The sequence below is a fragment of the Helianthus annuus genome, chromosome 3 (assembly GCF_002127325.2).
Source record: "Helianthus annuus cultivar XRQ/B chromosome 3, HanXRQr2.0-SUNRISE, whole genome shotgun sequence".
Lineage (NCBI taxonomy): Eukaryota > Viridiplantae > Streptophyta > Magnoliopsida > Asterales > Asteraceae > Helianthus > Helianthus annuus.
Window position 1 is genome coordinate 113238311 of NC_035435.2, and position 26687 is coordinate 113264997.

The 26687-nt window shown below is 42.1% G+C and overlaps 1 long non-coding RNA gene across 2 annotated transcripts; it reads right to left on the bottom strand.

Annotated features, from left to right (window-relative positions):
• Window positions 1-9: 9 nt before the first annotated feature.
• LOC110927858 lies at window positions 10-26008 on the bottom strand. 2 transcript variants are annotated; one of them, XR_004889553.1, is made up of 6 exons: window positions 25949-26008; window positions 25647-25717; window positions 1017-1122; window positions 714-775; window positions 553-652; window positions 10-362 (listed from the first exon to the last, which is right to left on the bottom strand). It is a non-coding gene; the product is annotated as an uncharacterized LOC110927858 (long non-coding RNA). The 2 variants fall into 2 exon arrangements; XR_004889552.1 differs by having other exon boundaries at window positions 10-652.
• Window positions 26009-26687: the final 679 nt, after the last annotated feature.

Consider the following 26687-nt stretch of genomic DNA (forward strand, 5'->3'; position numbering starts at 1 on the left):
AAATCAATATTAACACGCAAATTGCAGCTAAAATAATAATAATTCTCTTGTAATCTTTAAAAACTTCCACCATTGTAATGACCTTCTAGGAATATTAATACTATTAGCACTCACACAGACTCATCTTGCCATATACTCCACTATGTCAGTTGGTGTCTTGCTCCAAATGAAAGTTTTCTCTAGTCTCTCAAAGCCAGCCCCCTGCCAATTCTCATCCTTAGCTTCTATGTCTTTTCATTAACACAGCGCAGACCAAATTAATTGTACCCACAATGTAATCTAGTAAAAATTAAATCCCTTGGGTTCTTGCCATTTTTCAACAAATTTCATAGCTTCACCCCCTCCTACTTGTACCTCCAACCCTGCCCAAGCACACCATAACCTGACTCAAATTGACTTCAAAAGCAAGAAAATGGTCATCAAGCAAATCAAACAGTTTCCCACCAATGTATGGTACTAAAAATAAAAATTTTAAGAGCCAAGTTTAGATATTTACACAAACAATAGAAAAAATTAAATAATACCTTGTTAAAACACAAGGTTTTATCTTACTGTTTATTAACCATATTTTGGTAGCAATTACTTCTTGTGTATCCTCATTGCAAGAAACCATAGCAGGTATATTTTCCCTCACATCATCATCACAAATGACCTGAAACCCACAGTTGCACGATTTATCCTCAAAGTATATAACTAAAAAAAGAGATACTCACTAATCTTCATTGGTCACATCACATGCGTGAGATCAGCCGACATCGGGCGCTTCAAATTCTTCCTACACACAAGTACACAACATAGGTTAGACAATGTTGAAACAATTGTATGAAAAAATCATGGCTAAACTGAAGGGCAAAAATAGTCAATTAACAATGGATTTTGCATAGACAACACCAATTTGAAAGCCGGGTTGCCTGGTTTGGCCTTTATTTTACTTCACAGGCCTATTCAAAGTTGTTTTTAAACTTCAAATAGATTTGGCCTCAAAGTAGATGTAAATTAGTAATTGACCATCTTACCCATGCCACTATGTGCTTGTTGCTTCGGTTTCCTAGAGCATATAAAGTTTTGGCCCCTTTTTCTTTTTTTATCTTCTGATTGATGCTCCCCATTATATAGTGCATGCTGATCAATAAATGTTATAAAAAACCCGTTAAAGTTCCGTTGTGGCTAAACATGTTTGACCCGTTTTCTAAAGTTATAATTTTGACCCACGTGTTTACTAAATATGATATGTTTGACCCGTTTACTAAAATTACAATTTCGACCCACGTGTTTACTAAATATGATATGTTTGACCCGTTTACTGAAATTATAATTTCGACCCGTTCACTAAAAATGGTAATTTGACTCGATTACTAAAAACGATGAATTTGACTCGCTTACTAAGAGCGAAAATTTTGACATGTTTACTAAAATTATAATTTTGACCAGTTCACCAGAAAATGGTATTTTGACTCATTTACTACAAAAAAAAAAGAGTTTGACCTGATTACCAAAAAGGATGAGTTTGGCGTGTTTAATAAAGTATCTCCTTCTGACCCGTTTACTAAAAACGGTAATGTCACACCCCGATTTCCACGTGTCTCACCGGTGGGCCCGGTGGGGGATTACCGTGACGATGTTGGCAACAATATAGTCAAACCACACAATTATATAATGCACAGCGGAAGCATAAGATAAATATGTAAATTTCAACCTCTTGTGATAATATCAATGTATTACAGAAGTTGAATATCCACAGTGGATCGTAAATAAAGGTAAAGTATTGTTCCATTAGATACTGCAATCAAGCTTGCGAGGCTTATCCCGACGCTAGGGAGCTAATACCAGCCAATTACGTTTAGGTACCTGCACTTAATCTTTTTGGGGAAAATACGTCAGTTTACACTGGTAAATACATTCAACTGACACATTTGAAAATGTTTATTAAAATTGATTTGAATGCACAAGGCACAAACTCTTTTATAACTTGGGAAAATTCATAATCATCTTGTGAACGTTTTACATGTTCTTTTATGCGTTCAGTAGCCCGGGTCGTGCCGGGTTAAAGATTTATAGACACACCACGTTTGCGTAAAACCGTAGTACAAAAACCAACGGCTACGTCTTTTAGTTTTAATGTCGACACTTTATACCGGGTGTACGCCTACACCGGGATGTCGATGGTCGTGGCCATTTCGTAAAATGATGCCAAGGATATCCGGGACAACGGTCATTAAACCCCCCAAAGGCTTATAAGCAACAAAACTGTTTAAATGAGCCAATCATATTTAATCAATTAACCACCTAAGCGATGGAATTATATAATGCTCAATCAAGCGGTATTAACATACCGTAACCCAAGCCCATATAGGGGAAATAAGTTAAAGTATTTACCTTTGCAAGTATTAATCCTTAATTTAGATCAAGTCACCGATAGCTTTTACTGGGGCTCCTAATCTGGAACGAAGGTTTTAATTAACCTCTTAGAATCCTAACGGTCCTTGTATTAGCCGTAGCTTAAACCGGTTGATTCCGATATATAGATATGGTTAATTCGCACGAAAAGGCGAAAACCGAGAATGGAGTATGATTTGGACCCAACAAGTTCAGAGACTTGTTTTATATGGGTTTATAGTTCATACTCTGGATTTTGGGGTTCAAATAATATAATTTGACCCATATCGGCTATTGCACGAAAACTAGTTCCATGAGCCGTACCGTGTGCGCAAATAGGCGAAACGGTTAACCATGAGAGTCGTACGCTTATTTCCTAAGTCAATATGCCTTAAAAGTATTTTGGTATCAGTAGGATACCTTCCGTAATGCCCGTAACGAGTTTAAGTTTATATTATGCCCCGTAGGGGCTTTTCGGTCATTTTAAAGACTTAAAAAAAGCTTTTCGAGTTCTACAGGAAATCTGAGTTTCCCGAACAGCTTATAAAGCTTAAAATACTTTATTTATTATTTAAAATCAGTGGTAATTGGAATCGGGTCAAAAGACCTTGTAGAACTCTCGTTTTGGCCAAAAAGGGCATATTCGGTATTTACCGAACCGTAGCCATAACCGCAGGTTATGAGCAAGGTAAAAATTATTAAAAATCTTTAAAATTCCCAAAATATTATTTTACCACAGTGGGTAAAAGTTTTGGTGCCGAAAACTTGGGTTAGATGAGCGTTATGCTAATTGCGCCGTTAATTACAAAACTTTCTTAAAAGTGCGCCTTTTAGCATAACTCTCATTCTAGACCTCGGATTGACGTGAAACTTTAAGGACATGCTTATAATTTAATAAGCAAGGTTTTGGTCCGTTCACGTGTCCGAAATACTCGTTTTAATTTTTAAAAGGCCGTTACGGTCAACTTTTAGGCGAATGACGGAAATACGTAAAAGACTCGGATAACTCATGAACCGACCACAGAGGCGTATACCAACATGTGACCTGGTCCTAAGAGAGTCCTAAGGTATACTTATACCTCACTAAAACGGGTCAGAACTGAAGTCAAAGCAAAAGTCAAACTTTTGCGACTTTCGGCTCCGAACCGGTTCAATATAGTAAATGATCGATTCAAACGAGCGCAAACATGTTTATATACTTATTATTATGTTTTATGATTGTCAAAACAGGTTCCATAACATATACATTACAGATTATGCATAAATCGCTAATAATAGCTTTCTGTTGACTTTTTAACCGCACGTTTGACTCGACAATTGACATAGTTAGAGTGGTGATCAGGGGGAACCTTTTTAGAGGTTTATTACCCACATAAATACCAACTTATAACCATTTTTGATTCGTCATAAGACTGAACCATTTGCAAGATATTGTAATGACAACCGTTAGTTACGACGGTTGCGTTTATGAGCTATAACTATGGAAATGTGAATCCAAAATGGTTATGAACGACTTACAGAAGTTGTTTCTTGATTATAAAGCAGAAGAGAATGCTTGGGAGCTCCTTAGAATGATCAGAGGTGTATGTTTGAGTTGTGTGAATGTTATGTGCCAAACTTGGCTATTTATAGCCAATGTCAAGCAAGCATGATCATTACAAGCACTACAACAGGTCAAGGGTGATGGGTAGGTGTCCCCTGAAGTTATGGGTCAAGTGTAGGGTGCCCATGCCTCATACATTGGTGTTTGATCATTCAAAGGCTCCAAAAGTCAAGAAAACACAAAGTTTCTGCATCTGGGCGTCCAATGCGGCCCGCATGGAGGTTCCATGCGTTTACAATGCGGGCCGCCTGGGTTTAGAAGATCAGACGCGTAGGTTGAGGAGGCTCGCGGCCCGCCTCAACTTAACCCATTATGCAATGCGGGCCGCGTAGGGTTAAGATTTCAGAAATTTTAAATCTTTTTGCAATGATTGCAGAATCCGGCCATTAATAACGAAATCTTTCGTAATGATTTACCTGACCTTTCGGGTTTGAAGGGGTAACTTTGCGGTTTGGCCCTCGGTTATTTACCGATAGGGGCCTCGTGTTAATTACCCGCATTATTAAGTCCCCGGTTAGTTTATTAATTATTCAGAAAGTCTTAACTTTCATTAATGACGCTTTTAACCCTTCTTCTACGAATTCGATCGTAACTTTCTCGTTTCATATCGAAACTTCGCGAAATTCATATATATTATTTTAGTGAGGGTATAATACCGTTACAAAGTCTTTGGAACGTTAAAGGGTCACTCAGAGGTATTATTAAACATGTTGACACAGTTAACCCCTGTAGTTTGTAATCTCTCACTTTCTTCCGCGTTTTGTTTTTGTACGATCTATAATTTATTCGTTTAAAGGTTTAAGCATTATTTAGGGATACTATACAGTATATTTACCCTTGTTGACATTTATAACCCTCGAATTTATATACTTTCAAGGTTTGTCAAAATTAGTCCTTTATTTATTATAGATGCCACGTGTAAACAAATGACACGTGTTAACACATCATTGGACACAAAAATTCGAGGTGTTACATCCTCACCCCCTTAAAATAAATCTCGACCCGAGATTTACTCAAATAAATAGGGGTATTTTTCTTTCATTGTAGCTTCGACTTCCCACGTATATTCAGGACCTCTACGAGCATCCCATTTGACTTTTACAATCGGTACGTGCTTTCTGCGAAGCTTCTTCACCTGTCGATCTTCAATCGACAAAGGTTTTTCTATGAACTTTAAGCTCTCATCTATATGTACATCTGTGTGTGGAATCACCAACGATTCGTCGGCGAAGCACTTTTTGAGATTGCAGATGTGGAACACATTGTGAATTCCATTGAGCTCTTCAGGCAAGTTCAGTTTATAGGCAACTGATCCGACTCGTTCAATGACCTCAAAAGGCCCTATGTATCTCGGACTCAGCTTGCCCTTCTTGCCGAAACGCATCACCCCCTTCCAGGGCGATACCTTAAGTAATACCTTTTCACCCACTTCGAAGTGAAAATCCTTACGCTTTGGATCAGCGTAGCTCTTCTGCCTATCGCGGGCAGCCTTGAGACATTCCCGGATCTGGACAATCTTGTCCGTTGTCTGGAAAACAATCTCTGGTCCCGACAATTGGACCTCTCCTACTTCCGCCCAACAAACAGGCGATCTACATTTCCTACCATATAATGCCTCAAAAGGCGCAGCCTTTATGCTGGTGTGGTAGCTATTATTGTAGGAGAATTCGATCAGGGGTAGGTTTTTATCCCAGTTACCACCTAAATCGATCGCACATGCACGAAGCATGTCTTCTAGCGTTTGGATAGTACGCTCACTTTGACCGTCCGTCTGTGGATGGTAAGCCGTACTAAAGTTTAGACGCGTGCCCAAAGATTGCTTGAAACTTTTCCAGAAATGAGATGTGTATCTAGTATCCCTGTCGGAGATAATAGACACAGGTATGCCGTGTAAGGCTACAATCTTATCAACATAAAGTTGGGCTAACATATCGGAGCTATACGTCTCCTTGATGGGTAGAAAATGAGCTGATTTAGTCAGCCTATCAACTATGACCCATATTGTATCGTTTCCTTTCCTGGTCTTGGGTAACTTGGTTATGAAGTCCATAGTTACGCATTCCCACTTCCACTCGGGAAGTTCAGGCTGTTGTAGCAAGCCAGACGGCTTTTGGTGCTCGGCTTTGACTTGAGCACAAGTCAAGCACTTTGCTACATGGGCGGCTACAGACTTTTTCAAGCCTATCCACCAATAATTTGCCTTTAAGTCTTGGTACATTTTGTCAGCACCAGGATGGACTGAGTATTTGGAACTATGGGCTTCCTGGAGAACAACATCACGTAGTCCTCCGTAAATCGGAACCCATATACGTCCGTTCAGCCTAAGAATTCCATCCTTGCTAAGAGTCAACTGCTCCTCAGTTACTCCCAGCTTTTCATTAGGATAATTAGCTTCCAACACAGCCTCACGCTGCGCAGCTAATATCCTTTCCATCAAATTATTTTTAACTTCAATGCTCTTGGCATTGATTCGAATAGGTTTTACCCTTTCCTTTCTGCTCAAGGCATCGGCGACCACATTCGCCTTGCCGGGATGGTACCTGATTTCACAGTCATAATCATTCAGGGTTTCCATCCAACGGCGCTGTCTCATGTTCAACTCCTTCTGGTTGAACAGGTGCTGGAGGCTTTTGTGATCAGAATAAATCACAAATTTAATACCATAAAGGTAATGCCTCCATAATTTCAGCGCAAATACAACGGCACCCAACTCCAAATCATGGGTGGTGTAATTCTTTTCATGCACCTTTAATTGTCTTGAAGCATAGGCAATCACTTTGCCCTTCTGCATAAGCACACACCCCATGCCCGTGTGCGATGCATCGCAGTAAACTACGAATTCATCTGTACCCTCAGGTAAGGTCAACACAGGTGCGTTGCTTAGCTTTTGCTTCAGTATTTCGAAGGACTCTTGCTGCTTCGGGCCCCAAATGTACTTTTCTTTCTTCTTGGTCAAGGAAGTCAAGGGCGCAGCAATCCTCGAAAAATTTTCAATAAATCTTCGGTAGTATCCTGCTAACCCCAGGAAACTACGAATTTCGGTAGGCGTCTTTGGCTCTTGCCAGTTCATGACCGCCTCTACCTTAGCGGGATCCACTTGGATACCACGCTCACTCACAACGTGTCCTAAAAACTGAACTTCTCGTAGCCAGAATTCACATTTCGAGAATTTGGCGTAGAGTTTCTCACGCTGTAGTAATTCGAGAATGCAACGGAGGTGCTTCTCGTGGTCTGCTTGGTTCTTGGAATAGATAAGGATATCGTCGATGAAGACTATGACGAATTTATCTAGATACGGCTTGCAAACGTGATTCATGAGATCCATGAACGCAGCCGGTGCATTTGTGAGCCCAAAAGGCATCACTAAGAACTCGTAATGACCATAGCGAGTCCTAAATGCAGTCTTGTGTACATCTTCATCTCTGACCCTTAGTTGATGATAGCCCGACCTTAAGTCGATCTTGGAGAAGTAGCTTGCTCCTTGCAGCTGATCGAACAGATCATCGATCCTTGGTAAAGGATATCTATTCTTTATGGTAACTTTATTTAGTTCCTTATAGTCGATGCATAACAGCATCGACCCGTCCTTCTTCTTTACAAATAGGACAGGAGCTCCCCAGGGGGATGAACTAGGTTTGATAAAACCTTTCGCCAGCAGTTCATCCAACTGGGTCCTCAGTTCTTTCATTTCCGTTGACGCTAATCTGTAAGGTGCTCTTGCTATCGGAGCTGCTCCAGGAATGATGTCAATTCTGAACTCCACTTGTCTATCTGGTGGCAAACCAGGTAGTTCTTCAGGAAAAACCTCGGGGTATTCAGAAATGACAGGAAGATCCTCGATCTTCGGCTTTGGTTCTTCAATTATCACCTGAGCCATGTAAATTACACAGCCTCTGTTCAAACACCTTGAAGCTTTCAGCATAGATACGTCTTCGGGCAATCCGTAATGCGTATCCCCTCGAATGGTAAGAGATTCACCACTCGGAGTCTTTAAAACTATCTGTCTTTTGCCGCAAATGATTTGGGCCTGGTTATGGGATAACCAGTCCATGCCTAGCACGATGTCAAAACCCGCAAGTTTGAAAGGAAGTAGAGATAAAGGAAAAGAATGGTTCCTAATGGATATTTCACATCCTTTTAGAATAGTAGAGGCGGTTTCTATCGTGCCATCTGCTAACTCTACTTCGTATTTCACGTCAAGGGTTTTGATTGGCATATTTAGTAGTTGGCAAAATTTCTGGTCTACAAAGGACTTGTCAGCGCCAGAATCGAACAGTACTCTTGCAAATATATTATTTACGAGAAAAGTACCTGTAAGCACATTGTCGTCCTTGACCGCTTCCTTTGCATCCAAGCGAAAGACTCTCGCATTTGTCTTCTTAGTCTCTTCTGCCTTCTTGGCATACTTCGGGCAATTACTCTTTATATGCCCCTTCTCATTACAATTAAAGCAGGTTGCATCCTTTATCTTTTTGCACTCCACTGTCTTATGATCCTTGGACTTGCATAGCCCACAGGGTGGTGTCCTTTGTTGCGACTGTGAACCAGACGCAAACCTACACTTCCCGGAGTGAGGTTTCTTGCAGACCTTGCAGTGAGGTCTTCCATCAGCTTGCCCTTCCTTCTTTGCCTCCGACCCTCTCTTGTCTTCACCGTTTCCACGGTGCTTTTTCCCAGACTTTCGTGAGGTATCATCCTCACGTTTTCGCTTTTCAGCCTCCTTGCTCCTTTGTGCCCTCAAACGGACAGCATCAAGTGTAAGAGACAAGGAGAGGTCAGTAACTGACCTGAAGGTCGTCGGCCTAGAGGCCTTTACGCTGGCCTTGATTGCCGGCTCTAAGCCCCCAATGAATCGGGCAATCCTTCGTGGTTCTGGTGTCACAAGATATGGCACCAGGCGTGACATAGTGTTAAAACTTGTCAGATATGCTTGACAATCCAGGTTTGTCATCACCAGTGAGACAAAATCAGCCTCAATCTTCTCAACCTCGTGCTGAGGGCAGTAGTTTTCTTTTATGAGGGTAATAAACTCCCCCCATGACATTTTGTACAAGGCAGACTTACCTGAAGCCTGCACCAGAGCTCTCCACCATGCCAGGGCCTCGCCCTTGAATGACTGGGACACAAACTTAACCACGTCCCTCTCAGCGCACCCGCTGATGTCCACAATCGTGTCCATCTCGTCCAGCCAGGTGATACAATCAACCGCACCTTTTTCCCCTGTAAATTCATGGGGCTTGCATGATACAAAGTATTTGTAGGTGCAACCCTTAGCACTGGACGCATCAGTATATTCTCTATCGCGGTGAACGCTGTGCTCAGTAGACGAGTGCTTGTCGTCATCTTTCTTGGGTTCAGAGGGTGGTTTGGAGTGTGTCTTTGGTTTAGAGGGTGGTTTTGACACAGATCTGCCTTGAGACTCAGTATTTTGACGATCAATAGCTGCCTGGACAGCATTGTTGATCAGAGCCTTTAGCTGTGCGCCTGTCAAATGCATTGTCATAGTCATCTTCATTCGTGTGGCTGTTCTCTCCATTGGGATCCGCCATTGTAACTTGAATCTGTTACAGAAGATAACAAAATTTTAATTTAGGAGATTATTATATGATTGTCTTTTATGACAATTTGTCAACCATGGTACAGAGACCATATTCGGTTAACTTATTAGTTCATTACATATTAGGATCTGAATATATCCTACTTCAACTATATAAATAGTATTGGCGGCATAAAGCCTAATCATGATGATGTTTTATAATATTAGCCGAGATTCCAGAGAATCAAAGGCATAGAGAATTGAACCGTAGTTCTTTTATCTCTTTCTGACAGAGAGTCATAGACTACCACTGCCTTTTGTCTTTATAAGACAATTATTATGGCCCATAGGCACTACACCTCTAATGGATGTCTTAATATGGTTGGCCCGTAGGCACTACATCACTAATGGATGTTTTAATAATATTGGCCCGTAGGCACTACATCACTAATGGATGTGTTAATAATTCTGGCCCGTAGGCACTGCATCACTAATGGATGTTTTAATAGTTCTGGCCCGTAGGCACTGCATCGCTAATGGATGTTTTAATAATACTGGCCCGTAGGCATTGCATCACTAATGGATGTCTTTATAATACTGATCACCTTCATTGGTGATTTAACCCACGATTTATATATCATTTAGTTGGGTTTTGAAATCCTTAAAGGATTATTGTATAAGAATGACGTGCGTGATTTTAACGAATCACATCTGCCATGAATGTTAACATGCGTACAGAGGTTAACAGGGAATCAGAATCTTTTCAGTTAGGTCGTACCATCTTGACTCGATCTTAACAGACCCCAAGCTAGGTTTCACCTTTTAAGATTCTTTATTTAGGCAGATCAATATAAAAGGAATGGTTTTGATTTATTTTTATATATTTTAAAACAAAACTTATAACATACATTCCAAAATCTCAAATACAATTACATATTGCCCTAAACGGGTCTTTCAAATAGTACATACCTCCAGAGAGGTTTTAAAATAAGTGACAAGTCCACGCAGGGACTAATATAAGATAGGTGTCCATGCAAGGACTAAAGATAAGCCCACGTAGGGACTGAAATACGATAAGTTGTCCACACAGGGACTTATTTCAAAATAGAAATTACATTAGTACAACTATTAAGGGCTAATGGTCACGTTTCTTCTTTTTGCCCTTTAGTAGATTTGCCAAGCCCTTGAGAAATCCTCGGTGGCTTTTCTTTTCTTCCTCGAACTCTCTCTCCACCCGATCTAGTCGATGGAGTATTTCTTCCTGTTCAGGAGGAGAAAAACGTGGTTGCGGCGCTTGATGTGGAACTGGAGGTCTGGGAGGTATTGGATACCCATGAGCTGAGTAGTCCGGTGGTCCCATGTTTCCATGTGCTCCGTCAGGGTAGCGCGCATTATATCTAGCCGACACCACATATGGGTCGCGCTCATAGCCGTAGTTGTATTGTGCTTGTGATGGTTCAAACGGGTTGTAAGCCGTTGGACCTGTGTAAGCTGGTATGGGTTGGTCATACCCAAATGGTGGCGAATTTCGTGCAGTTGGTGCGGAGTTCGCTTCTTGTATAGGACTTGAAGGTCCTTCTTCATGTAGTGGCGGATAATGGCTACTACTAGAATGTCGAGGAGTGCTGAAGTGGATACCCCCTCCTCCTCGTGTAGACATACGAGCATTTGTCCTCCTACGCCTCGGCGGATCAGGTATAACTGGCTGTGCCGGTGGCGAAGGTGGTGGCGTAACTGCCTCAAAGCGTGAATCCTCAGAGGGATCCTGTGGATGTCTCGGTTGCGATGTCTGATGAGATGGTGTGTTGTACCACTCATGTCGGTCAAACAAGGCCATAAAGCTGTCTGGGCCTTGATACTGCGGACCATGATATGAAGATCCATCAGATACTTCTATCGGATGCGTGGGCGTACCACGAGCTGGTTCAGTTGGATCCTCATCTTCCTCCATGGGATCTTCAGAAAAATGGTCTTGTGGCCCTAGTGGAACAAAACCTGAAGGTTCCTGTATGTAGTCAGCCGGATTAAACTGAGCTACGTAGTATGGACTAGGGTCGTCGTAGTTTCGGTGCGATACCGAACGTTGTAGAGGTATGAAGGAAGGTTGTGGGTTGTTGGGATTATTTTCTGAATCTGGCCCAAAGGAGTGCCGGTAGGATGGCGTCGAGCTGTGCGAAGTGGAATGCCTCGCTGGTTCGTAAAGATCTCTTCGTCGTTGTGGCTCTTCGCTCCTTGTCATCGAAGGATGTCTTGTACCAGATGGTCCAGCTTCTTGATCGTGATGTGTCACGATTTCTCCTCGGCCTCTACGTCCCCTTCCTCTTCCTCGGAATATAACAGGTGGCATTTTCCTGCTCCAAAACTTATTAAAAATCAAATCGAAAATAAAGACAAAAAGGAGTAATAATCCGAATTTGTCCTAAGTTATTGTCTAGACTCAAGTATGTGCAATTGTGTCATTGAGATTAAACACAATAGGGTAGTGTTTAATTCACTCAATGTTGGCTCTGATACCAACCTGTCACACCCCGATTTCCACGTGTCTCACCGGTGGGCCCGGTGGGGGATTACCGTGACGATGTTGGCAACAATATAGTCAAACCACACAATTATATAATGCACAGCGGAAGCATAAGATAAATATGTAAATTTCAACCTCTTGTGATAATATCAATGTATTACAGAAGTTGAATATCCACAGTGGATCGTAAATAAAGGTAAAGTATTGTTCCATTAGATACTGCAATCAAGCTTGCGAGGCTTATCCCGACGCTAGGGAGCTAATACCAGCCAATTACGTTTAGGTACCTGCACTTAATCTTTTTGGGGAAAATACGTCAGTTTACACTGGTAAATACATTCAACTGACACATTTGAAAATGTTTATTAAAATTGATTTGAATGCACAAGGCACAAACTCTTTTATAACTTGGGAAAATTCATAATCATCTTGTGAACGTTTTACATGTTCTTTTATGCGTTCAGTAGCCCGGGTCGTGCCGGGTTAAAGATTTATAGACACACCACGTTTGCGTAAAACCGTAGTACAAAAACCAACGGCTACGTCTTTTAGTTTTAATGTCGACACTTTATACCGGGTGTACGCCTACACCGGGATGTCGATGGTCGTGGCCATTTCGTAAAATGATGCCAAGGATATCCGGGACAACGGTCATTAAACCCCCCAAAGGCTTATAAGCAACAAAACTGTTTAAATGAGCCAATCATATTTAATCAATTAACCACCTAAGCGATGGAATTATATAATGCTCAATCAAGCGGTATTAACATACCGTAACCCAAGCCCATATAGGGGAAATAAGTTAAAGTATTTACCTTTGCAAGTATTAATCCTTAATTTAGATCAAGTCACCGATAGCTTTTACTGGGGCTCCTAATCTGGAACGAAGGTTTTAATTAACCTCTTAGAATCCTAACGGTCCTTGTATTAGCCGTAGCTTAAACCGGTTGATTCCGATATATAGATATGGTTAATTCGCACGAAAAGGCGAAAACCGAGAATGGAGTATGATTTGGACCCAACAAGTTCAGAGACTTGTTTTATATGGGTTTATAGTTCATACTCTGGATTTTGGGGTTCAAATAATATAATTTGACCCATATCGGCTATTGCACGAAAACTAGTTCCATGAGCCGTACCGTGTGCGCAAATAGGCGAAACGGTTAACCATGAGAGTCGTACGCTTATTTCCTAAGTCAATATGCCTTAAAAGTATTTTGGTATCAGTAGGATACCTTCCGTAATGCCCGTAACGAGTTTAAGTTTATATTATGCCCCGTAGGGGCTTTTCGGTCATTTTAAAGACTTAAAAAAAGCTTTTCGAGTTCTACAGGAAATCTGAGTTTCCCGAACAGCTTATAAAGCTTAAAATACTTTATTTATTATTTAAAATCAGTGGTAATTGGAATCGGGTCAAAAGACCTTGTAGAACTCTCGTTTTGGCCAAAAAGGGCATATTCGGTATTTACCGAACCGTAGCCATAACCGCAGGTTATGAGCAAGGTAAAAATTATTAAAAATCTTTAAAATTCCCAAAATATTATTTTACCACAGTGGGTAAAAGTTTTGGTGCCGAAAACTTGGGTTAGATGAGCGTTATGCTAATTGCGCCGTTAATTACAAAACTTTCTTAAAAGTGCGCCTTTTAGCATAACTCTCATTCTAGACCTCGGATTGACGTGAAACTTTAAGGACATGCTTATAATTTAATAAGCAAGGTTTTGGTCCGTTCACGTGTCCGAAATACTCGTTTTAATTTTTAAAAGGCCGTTACGGTCAACTTTTAGGCGAATGACGGAAATACGTAAAAGACTCGGATAACTCATGAACCGACCACAGAGGCGTATACCAACATGTGACCTGGTCCTAAGAGAGTCCTAAGGTATACTTATACCTCACTAAAACGGGTCAGAACTGAAGTCAAAGCAAAAGTCAAACTTTTGCGACTTTCGGCTCCGAACCGGTTCAATATAGTAAATGATCGATTCAAACGAGCGCAAACATGTTTATATACTTATTATTATGTTTTATGATTGTCAAAACAGGTTCCATAACATATACATTACAGATTATGCATAAATCGCTAATAATAGCTTTCTGTTGACTTTTTAACCGCACGTTTGACTCGACAATTGACATAGTTAGAGTGGTGATCAGGGGGAACCTTTTTAGAGGTTTATTACCCACATAAATACCAACTTATAACCATTTTTGATTCGTCATAAGACTGAACCATTTGCAAGATATTGTAATGACAACCGTTAGTTACGACGGTTGCGTTTATGAGCTATAACTATGGAAATGTGAATCCAAAATGGTTATGAACGACTTACAGAAGTTGTTTCTTGATTATAAAGCAGAAGAGAATGCTTGGGAGCTCCTTAGAATGATCAGAGGTGTATGTTTGAGTTGTGTGAATGTTATGTGCCAAACTTGGCTATTTATAGCCAATGTCAAGCAAGCATGATCATTACAAGCACTACAACAGGTCAAGGGTGATGGGTAGGTGTCCCCTGAAGTTATGGGTCAAGTGTAGGGTGCCCATGCCTCATACATTGGTGTTTGATCATTCAAAGGCTCCAAAAGTCAAGAAAACACAAAGTTTCTGCATCTGGGCGTCCAATGCGGCCCGCATGGAGGTTCCATGCGTTTACAATGCGGGCCGCCTGGGTTTAGAAGATCAGACGCGTAGGTTGAGGAGGCTCGCGGCCCGCCTCAACTTAACCCATTATGCAATGCGGGCCGCGTAGGGTTAAGATTTCAGAAATTTTAAATCTTTTTGCAATGATTGCAGAATCCGGCCATTAATAACGAAATCTTTCGTAATGATTTACCTGACCTTTCGGGTTTGAAGGGGTAACTTTGCGGTTTGGCCCTCGGTTATTTACCGATAGGGGCCTCGTGTTAATTACCCGCATTATTAAGTCCCCGGTTAGTTTATTAATTATTCAGAAAGTCTTAACTTTCATTAATGACGCTTTTAACCCTTCTTCTACGAATTCGATCGTAACTTTCTCGTTTCATATCGAAACTTCGCGAAATTCATATATATTATTTTAGTGAGGGTATAATACCGTTACAAAGTCTTTGGAACGTTAAAGGGTCACTCAGAGGTATTATTAAACATGTTGACACAGTTAACCCCTGTAGTTTGTAATCTCTCACTTTCTTCCGCGTTTTGTTTTTGTACGATCTATAATTTATTCGTTTAAAGGTTTAAGCATTATTTAGGGATACTATACAGTATATTTACCCTTGTTGACATTTATAACCCTCGAATTTATATACTTTCAAGGTTTGTCAAAATTAGTCCTTTATTTATTATAGATGCCACGTGTAAACAAATGACACGTGTTAACACATCATTGGACACAAAAATTCGAGGTGTTACAGGTAACCTTCACCCCTTACTAACACGGTAAACCTGACCCCTTTACTAAAGATGGTAATTTTGACCCATCCGCAAAAATGGTAATGTTCTCACTCTGTTCTTTAAGATTGTCATAATTGTACTTGTAAAACATAAAAGAAAAGAATAAGAATCAAAGTAAGGTAATCCAAATGACAATGATCATTTGCAATATTATTAGAAATCGTAATTTTAAAAACTTGTAACACACTTGTGACACTCGAGGTTTTTCCGAACGATCACCTTGTAATATTTCGTGTGTATATAAATATTATTAAATGGAAACATTGAATGGAAACGTGATTTTTGCATGATATGTGATGTATGTATGTATTATATATATATATGTATGAGAGCCGGAACCACGACCCGAGACCATGACTCGCAACCGGGCGGTTGCGAGTGGGCCACTCGGTCTCGAGTGGGCCGTTGAGCCGAAACCGGTTTGGGCCGAAACCCCAAGCCCAACCCGAAAACACCCCTTGTATATATATCCAACCTTTCCCTCATTTCTTTCATTTGGCACAACACACCAACACACACTCCTCCTATTTTCTCTCAACAAGAAACCCCAAACAACATCCAAACTCTTCCAAATTTTCGGCTCAAGCAGGGACCTCGGACAAGGACTCGGTCAAGCTCGGATCGCTCGGACACTTCATCTTCTCTCATTTTCTTCCTTTCTTTCGGCTCATCCTCCTTCTTCACAACCGGTTAGTGTTGTTACTATGTGCATAAGATTTATGTATATTGTATGAACTAGAAGATGGTTAGTTAAAATTGTTGCACATGATTTTTGGATGATTTGTGAAGTTGGATTATGTGTGTTAAACCTTGTGTATGAAAAATTGCTAAACATGCTTAAAATAACTAGAAATGGTAGATTAAGAATGGTTATGGCTAACCATACTATGCTTCTTTATTTCTTGCCAAGATGATGATGCTAAACTTAAGATTTCGGCTATATATTATATGTTCTTTGTTCTTGCCATGTTAATCTTGTCATATAAATGTGATTTTTGGTTCATAAAAGGGTATGATTTGTTATGATGAAAACCCTAGAAAAATATGAATATAGGATGAACTTGTTGAATATGGTTTGAAGGTTTTAAAAATGGCAAAGTTTGATCTATCTTTACTAGCATTCAGATTAGGCAAAGTGTTAGTGAAATATTATTGGTTGTTTCCTAAAATGGGCCTGAATTCTTGGTACTATTTGGACTGTCATATCTGCATCATCACGTGTATATGAAAGTGACAGATTACGACTCGCAACGACAGCATTCCGACTCGAAACCGCACCGTTGCGACTCGCAACCAAAGCATGACAAGTCGAAACCATGTGATTGCGACTCGAGACTACGTCGGTTGCGACTCGCAACCACAGCATGATGACTCGAGACCACGGTTACGACTCGCAACCACAGCGTGACAAGCCGAAACCACCTGGTTGCGACTCGAGACCAGCTGGTTGCGAGTGGGCTGTCCATTTTGGTTATTGGGCCATTCTGTGTTAACTTGGGCTATCTGTTAAATAAACTGTGTGTTGCTGTGTTCTGTTTGACTGTGTTTCTGTTAGGGCCGGCCCAATGACCCCATGACTATTTACTTGTATGCGAGTTACGTGCCTATATGTGTTTTACGTGAATACCTGTGCACCGAACCTGACCTATACCGGTAACCATGTTAGGACGTGGTGACCAACGTGATTGACAAGTAACCTAAACCTACCGAGCAACCCAAGGTGAGTTCACAACTTAAAAGCATGCGTCCCGGTGGTTTGGGACACGAGACTAGCAACCCTATCCCCTGGAAAAAGGGGATACCATTTACATACCTTCCCTAGTTATTGGGAACAAAACTTACCTTTCCTTCCCGGGTATTGGGAAACATTTTGGTTAATTACTGTTTATACGGATTGCAACTAACGGCACTAAACGAAACTCTATCACTCAAGTCCCTACTACAAATACCGATTAGTCGCCGGGTTAGGCGAGCGGGTTATTAGTTGATAGCGCTATTTAGGTGTTTACCAGCCTCACACCGTGCCCTGGTTTGGGACGGGCGTGAACTAATGAACTCAGAAATCCGTCAATGATGATAGAACATTGACATCGGGGCATCCTGCGGATACGCAACGGTTACCTAGTGTTCGGTATTGGAAAAACAGTTTAGTCGCTAACTTTTGGGGTAGCTCCCCAGGGCATGTATAAACGGATAAATTAACCGGTGAAACAAAGTTTTTGGTAATTAAAACTGGACAACTAGTGAACTCACTCAGCATTATTGTTGACCCCTTACTGCATGCTTTGCAGGTAACCAGTGACGATGGAGCTTGCAGCTTGGGAACGTGTAGTGTCTGTTCACCCTTGTGTTGGGTGTTACCTTATTTTGAAATCATGAACTTTGTTTTAAACTACGTTACTTATGCTTCCGCTACTTATTACTGTTCTGAACTTAAAACTTTAAACTCTGAACTTAATATTTGCTAAGCTTATGCATAGTAAGTATTACTTTTGTTATCAACTTAAGTATTCGGTATAATTGGTGGCTGGATCCTGGTCGGTCACGCCCTCGAAGCGGGTGTTATCCGCAGGTGGATTTTGGGGGTGTGACAGATTGGTATCAGAGCCATTGGTTATAGTGAACTTGGTTTTAAAAAAAAGGGGAAAAATCTTTTTGGAAGAAACCAGACTATAACCCGTGACTCGTAACGACACTACACTCCAAGTGCAAGGCTCGGCACATTTGACCTCATAGCTCGGACCAGTGTTTACTTGTTTGCTTTATGTTTCCTGTTTTGATATACGTACTAGTGTGCCTAAACTAGATAGATACACCTCTCTCTTCTATCTCATTCTCGCTACACTACGACATCACACTCATATTGTGTTTTCTGGTTATGAAGACAATGAGTGGACGTGGAAGAGGAAACATTAACATGACACAGGCTCAGTTCACTAACCTACTCAACACAGTGGCTGCAGCTTTCGCAGCTCACCCTATAGGTAAGCTCGTTATTTTAGGATGTTTAGATCCTACCGCCACATCGTCTTTTCGCCTCTAAACCTATACGTTTCGCTTCTCACCCTATAGGTCAGCATGCACCTGCGCAACCACCAGTGTGTACTTTCAAAACTTTCATGGATTGCAAGCCTCTCCCTTTCAACGGCACTGAGGGTGCCATAGGTCTTCTGCATTGGATTGAGAAAATTGAAGCTGTTTTTGCTGTTTGCGAGTGTCCCCCTGCAAATTGGGTGAAATTTGCTACTGCTACGCTTGAAGGAAGCGCGCTTTCTTGGTGGAAGGCGCAGATTCAGATGTTTGGGTTGGAGACTGCAAATGCTACGGCATGGGAGGATTTCAAGGATATGATTAAGGATGAATACTGTCACCGGGATGACATCCACAAGCTTGAGAATGAGTACTATGAGCTCAAGATGGTTGGGTCGGAAATTGAAACTTACACCAAGCTGTCTAATGACTATGCTGCTCTTTGCCCAAACATGTCTCGACCTATGTATCGAAGAATCGAACTGTACATCAAGGGTTTGGCTCCAGAGATTCGAAGCCATGTAACTTCAGCCAACCACACTACTATTCAGCCGATCGTTCGACTTGCTCACAAACTCACTGATCAGGCCGTGGAAGAGGGCCGGTTGCCCAAAAGGATCAGTGCTACTGTCGGAACTTCTAGTGACAACAAGCGTAAGTGGGAAGGAAGTCAAAGCAAGGATGCTAACCCCACTCAGGCCCCAGCACAGCAAAGGAAAACTGAAAACAACAAAGGCACCCAGCAACAGGGTGGCTACCGGGGAAGCTACCCTAAGTGCAACAAGTGTAACAAGCACCACAATGGGGCATGTAACAAGGGCCAGTGTCAGCGATGCCACAAGATGGGGCACGACGCCAAGGATTGTCGAAGTCAGTTCCCAGCTAGACAGAATCAGCAACAACCCCAACAGCAACAGCAGCAGGGAAACAACCGGGCATGTTTTAAGTGTGGAGCTGAGGGGCACTTTAAGAAGGATTGCCCTGAACTGAATCAGAACCGCAACAATAATCAGGGAGCTGGGAACAACAATCAGAACAACAATGCTGGGAATGGTGCTAGAGGAAGAGCTTTCGTGATTGGAGCTGGTGAAGCAAGGAATGACCCCAATGTCGTGGCGGGTAAGTTCCTACTCGATGATCGTTATGTTTCTGTGTTATTTGATTCCGGTGCCGATGCTAGTTATGTATCCCTACGTATTAGTAAGAAGCTTAAGCGTCCGCTTTCGTTACTAAGTTCTCCTCATATCGTCGAGTTAGCTAATGGTAGAAACATCGAGGCCTCACGTGTTGTCAAAGGCTGCAAACTAGAGTTGTCTGGTCAGACCTTTAGTATCGATCTTTTCCCTGTTACTCTCGGAAGCTTCGACGTCGTTATTGGTATGGATTGGTTATCCAAGCATCGCGCTGAGATCCTTTGTCAAGAGAAAGCAGTTCGTATACCTCGCCGTTCTGGCAGACCCCTCATTGTACAAGGTGGCAAAAGTGGAGAAATCTCCGGCATTATCTCGTTCTTGAAGGCCCAGAAGTGTTTACGAAAAGGGCACACCGCTATCTTAGCACTTGTTACCAACACGCAGGAAAAGGAAAAGAGGATTGAAGATTTTCCAATTGTGCGTGACTACCCTGAGGTATTTCCTGAGGAATTACCTGGACTCCCTCCCCATCGTCAGGTCGAATTCCAAATCGAGCTAGCTCCCGGAGCAGCGCCTATAGCTCGTGCGCCTTACCGTTTAGCCCCCGCAGAATTGAAGGAACTCTCTACACAACTACAGGAACTTTTGGATAAAGGGTTTATTCGCCCTAGTTCGTCACCCTGGGGAGCACCGGTACTCTTTGTTAAGAAGAAGGATGGCACATTCCGAATGTGCATCGACTATCGTGAGCTGAACAAGGTTACCATCAAGAATCGCTACCCTCTCCCTCGAATCGACGACCTATTCGATCAATTGCAAGGATCAAGCTACTACTCTAAGATTGACCTGCGATCAGGCTATCATCAGTTAAGGGTCCGTAATGAAGATATTTCCAAGACTGCGTTCAGAACTCGTTATGGTCATTATGAATTCCTCGTTATGCCCTTCGGGATGACCAACGCCCCTGCAGTGTTCATGGACCTCATGAACCGGGTATGCAAACCCTACCTCGACAAGTTCGTGATTGTGTTTATAGACGACATCTTGATCTACTCGAAAAGTCAGGAAGAGCATGAACAGCACCTACGCCTTATCCTCGAACTCCTTCGCAACGAGCAACTGTATGCCAAGTTCTCGAAATGCGACTTCTGGCTTCGAGAAGTCCATTTCCTTGGGCACGTGGTTAACAAGGATGGAATCCACGTCGACCCAGCTAAGATCGACTCTATAAAGAATTGGCCTACCCCTAAGACTCCGACTGAAGTTCGCCAATTCTTGGGATTGGCAGGTTACTACCGCAGATTCATCCAGGGATTCTCAAAGATTGCGCAACCCCTCACTACGCTCACTCAGAAAGGCGTCACCTACAAGTGGAATGAAGCACAGGAATCTGCTTTTCAGAGGCTTAAGGATAACCTCTGCAGTGCTCCTATTCTCTCGTTACCTGAAGGAACGGACGACTTTGTGGTTTACTGTGATGCGTCTATTCATGGACTCGGTTGTGTGTTGATGCAACGCGAGAAAGTTATTGCTTACGCCTCTCGACAACTTAAGACACATGAAAGGAATTACACTACACACGACTTAGAACTGGGAGCAGTGATATTTGCGCTTAAGATATGGAGACATTACCTGTACGGTACCAAGTGCACCATTTACACCGATCACAGGAGTCTCGAGCATATCTTTAAGCAGAAAGAATTAAACATGCGACAACGTCGATGGGTTGAACTTCTGAATGATTATGAATGCGCCATCAAGTATCATCCGGGCAAGGCCAATGTCGTGGCAGACGCCCTCAGCCGGAAAGACACTATACCAAAGCGCGTGCGAGCATTACAACTTACTATCCAGTCTAGTCTCCCTACCCAGATCCGAAATGCTCAGGTTGAAGCTTTGAAACCGGAAAACATCAGGGCTGAGTCCCTGCGAGGATCGAGACAGCAACTAGAACAGAAAGAGGACGGCGCCTACTATGTGGCAGGGCGCATTTGGGTCCCACTATACGGAGATCTACGAGAGCTTGTAATGGACGAAGCCCATAAGTCCCGTTATTCAGTACATCCTGGTGCAGATAAGATGTACCACGACTTGAAAACAACTTACTGGTGGCCTGGCATGAAAGCCCACATAGCAGCCTACGTTGGCAAATGTTTGACCTGCGCAAGAGTCAAAATCGAGTATCAGAAACCAGCAGGCCTACTCCAGCAGCCGGAAATCCCGAAATGGAAATGGGAACAAATTTCCATGGATTTTGTTACAGGGCTACCTAGATCTCAACGCGGGAATGATACTATCTGGGTGATAGTAGATCGTCTGACTAAGTCTGCACACTTTTTGGCCATTAAGGAAACGGACAAGTTTCTATTTAAAGGAAGTAGTCTCCAGGCACGGGGTGCCAACTTCTATTATTTCCGACCGAGACGCTCGTTTTACTTCCGAATTGTGGCAAGCTATGCACAAATCCTTTGGCTCACGTTTGGACATGAGCACCGCTTATCACCCGCAAACGGATGGGCAGTCTGAACGCACCATCCAAACCCTGGAAGACATGCTTAGAGCATGTGTGATCGATTTTGGCAAGAACTGGGAGAAGCATCTGCCGCTGGTGGAATTCTCCTACAACAACAGCTATCACACTAGTATTCAGGCGGCACCTTTTGAGGCATTGTACGGTCGTAAATGCCGATCACCTCTCTGCTGGGCGGAAGTCGGTGATAGTCAACTCACAGGCCCAGAACTAGTGGTAGATACAACGGAAAAGATTTCCCAGATCAGGCAACGCATGGCGGCAGCTCGTGACCGTCAGAAAAGCTATGCTGACAAGCGTAGAAAACCATTAGAATTCCAGGTCGGGGACCGGGTTCTACTTAAAGTCTCACCCTGGAAGGGTGTGGTCCGTTTCGGTAAACGGGGCAAGCTGAATCCACGGTATGTTGGACCATTCGAAATTACCGAGAAAATCGGTAAGGTTGCTTATAGATTAAACCTGCCTGTAGAGCTGAGTGCAGTGCACAACGTCTTTCACGTATCTAACCTGAAGAAGTGTTTGTCGGATGAAACACTTGTGATTCCTTTTAAGGAACTGGCGATTGACGAACAGCTACACTTTACTGAGGAACCGATTGAGATCACGGATCGAGAAATCAAAACCCTCAAACGTAGCCAGATACCCCTTGTACGAGTTCGTTGGAACTCACGGCGCGGCCCAGAGTTTACCTGGGAGCGGGAGGACCAGATGAAGTCCAAGTATCCCCAGTTATTCCCAAACGAAAACCCCAGCACTGAAGCTACAACCGAATTTCGGGACGAAATTCCAAACTAACGGGGGGATGATGTGACACCCCGTTGAAACACGCTAGCTTGGCAGTGGCTGCTTCAACTTTCGGGACGAAAGTTCTTAAAACTTGGGGATAATGTGACACTCGAGGTTTTTCCGAACGATCACCTTGTAATATTTCGTGTGTATATAAATATTATTAAATGGAAACATTGAATGGAAACGTGATTTTTGCATGATATGTGATGTATGTATGTATTATATATATATATGTATGAGAGCCGGAACCACGACCCGAGACCATGACTCGCAACCGGGCGGTTGCGAGTGGGCCACTCGGTCTCGAGTGGGCCGTTGAGCCGAAACCGGTTTGGGCCGAAACCCCAAGCCCAACCCGAAAACACCCCTTGTATATATATCCAACCTTTCCCTCATTTCTTTCATTTGGCACAACACACCAACACACACTCCTCCTATTTTCTCTCAACAAGAAACCCCAAACAACATCCAAACTCTTCCAAATTTTCGGCTCAAGCAGGGACCTCGGACAAGGACTCGGTCAAGCTCGGATCGCTCGGACACTTCATCTTCTCTCATTTTCTTCCTTTCTTTCGGCTCATCCTCCTTCTTCACAACCGGTTAGTGTTGTTACTATGTGCATAAGATTTATGTATATTGTATGAACTAGAAGATGGTTAGTTAAAATTGTTGCACATGATTTTTGGATGATTTGTGAAGTTGGATTATGTGTGTTAAACCTTGTGTATGAAAAATTGCTAAACATGCTTAAAATAACTAGAAATGGTAGATTAAGAATGGTTATGGCTAACCATACTATGCTTCTTTATTTCTTGCCAAGATGATGATGCTAAACTTAAGATTTCGGCTATATATTATATGTTCTTTGTTCTTGCCATGTTAATCTTGTCATATAAATGTGATTTTTGGTTCATAAAAGGGTATGATTTGTTATGATGAAAACCCTAGAAAAATATGAATATAGGATGAACTTGTTGAATATGGTTTGAAGGTTTTAAAAATGGCAAAGTTTGATCTATCTTTACTAGCATTCAGATTAGGCAAAGTGTTAGTGAAATATTATTGGTTGTTTCCTAAAATGGGCCTGAATTCTTGGTACTATTTGGACTGTCATATCTGCATCATCACGTGTATATGAAAGTGACAGATTACGACTCGCAACGACAGCATTCCGACTCGAAACCGCACCGTTGCGACTCGCAACCAAAGCATGACAAGTCGAAACCATGTGATTGCGACTCGAGACTACGTCGGTTGCGACTCGCAACCACAGCATGATGACTCGAGACCACGGTTACGACTCGCAACCACAGCGTGACAAGCCGAAACCACCTGGTTGCGACTCGAGACCAGCTGGTTGCGAGTGGGCTGTCCATTTTGGTTATTGGGCCATTCTGTGTTAACTTGGGCTATCTGTTAAATAAACTGTGTGTTGCTGTGTTCTGTTTGACTGTGTTTCTGTTAGGGCCGGCCCAATGACCCCATGACTATTTACTTGTATGCGAGTTACGTGCCTATATGTGTTTTACGTGAATACCTGTGCACCGAACCTGACCTATACCGGTAACCATGTTAGGACGTGGTGACCAACGTGATTGACAAGTAACCTAAACCTACCGAGCAACCCAAGGTGAGTTCACAACTTAAAAGCATGCGTCCCGGTGGTTTGGGACACGAGACTAGCAACCCTATCCCCTGGAAAAAGGGGATACCATTTACATACCTTCCCTAGTTATTGGGAACAAAACTTACCTTTCCTTCCCGGGTATTGGGAAACATTTTGGTTAATTACTGTTTATACGGATTGCAACTAACGGCACTAAACGAAACTCTATCACTCAAGTCCCTACTACAAATACCGATTAGTCGCCGGGTTAGGCGAGCGGGTTATTAGTTGATAGCGCTATTTAGGTGTTTACCAGCCTCACACCGTGCCCTGGTTTGGGACGGGCGTGAACTAATGAACTCAGAAATCCGTCAATGATGATAGAACATTGACATCGGGGCATCCTGCGGATACGCAACGGTTACCTAGTGTTCGGTATTGGAAAAACAGTTTAGTCGCTAACTTTTGGGGTAGCTCCCCAGGGCATGTATAAACGGATAAATTAACCGGTGAAACAAAGTTTTTGGTAATTAAAACTGGACAACTAGTGAACTCACTCAGCATTATTGTTGACCCCTTACTGCATGCTTTGCAGGTAACCAGTGACGATGGAGCTTGCAGCTTGGGAACGTGTAGTGTCTGTTCACCCTTGTGTTGGGTGTTACCTTATTTTGAAATCATGAACTTTGTTTTAAACTACGTTACTTATGCTTCCGCTACTTATTACTGTTCTGAACTTAAAACTTTAAACTCTGAACTTAATATTTGCTAAGCTTATGCATAGTAAGTATTACTTTTGTTATCAACTTAAGTATTCGGTATAATTGGTGGCTGGATCCTGGTCGGTCACGCCCTCGAAGCGGGTGTTATCCGCAGGTGGATTTTGGGGGTGTGACAACACTAGTCTAGAACTGGTACAACTGAAGGTTTTCCTTCTCCAACCCACTTGCCGATTACTTTGCAAAAATCGTAATTTCAAAACTGGTTTCATGGAGTATCTCAAACCCAACCATATACATCTTCTAGGTATTAATTGATAAAATTTGAAATGGCGAGTCAGTTAGGTGACTTGAGATTGTGAATTGTTACCTAATGATCGATGATGAACGACTTACCAACCCGAGCTCCACTTCATTTCCTTCGAGGTTTCAATTTGAGACCTAATTAACAAAACACATGACTTTAATCTTTATCTGCAATCAAATTATCACAACTGCACAATTATAACTACTCATATACATTTTGTACAACACAACCAATAAATAATGGTTATACACTCTTTGCAATTGTGGAAAGTCTACTCAAAAGTGCAACATTTTTCAATTCATCTTTCCTTTTTTTTTAATCAAACTTTCAATATGTAAGTTCACTGAGGCATTAGGTCGAAATACCTGGATAAGGTTGTATGCTAAAGGAGAATCTAAAACCATACACATCCCAGTTGTTGACTTGTTATTCGTCGACTCCAGCCCTTCAAATGAAGAAAAAAAAATTGAAGTGAATAAAAGAAATAACAGATTAACAGTTAATCGTTTCATGGTTAATTAAATACCTAATGATGATGAAACCCTTACTATTTACACGAGGAACAAAGCTCTGCCGCAATCCTTCGGGCTAAGATTGTACACGACGCCATGGTTTGGTGAGTTAAGAACTTAATTACCTTGAACCCGTGGGTGGAACCCTAGATCAATTAAATCAACCCCTGCTCACTCTGTCAATCGTAGGAGGCATCTACTCTCTTGCATTTTTTATTTGGAGATGGAACCCATAGATTTATGGGTGGGTGAGAAGCACAAATCGGCAGTTACAGGAGCATTGGGGGAACCGTCGTCAAGGAGAACTCCACTTCAGATTTTCTTCTTGCACTCATCAATCTATATATAACCTCTTCAAACCCTAAAATTAAGGGAGAGTGGGCAGTTGATGGCCGTTTACCAGGATTGTAGACTTGAGTTGTGGAGGAGTGGAGCAAAACCACCAGCTTGAATTGTGGAGATAATGGGTAGAAAAAGATGGTGGTAACCACCTGTTGAAGAAACTGTGAAGAACTGTTTTGAACTGCCATAGGAGAAGTTATTTTTGTGAGTTTCATCTCAGCAAGATCTAATGGTGGAGAATGATTTGGAA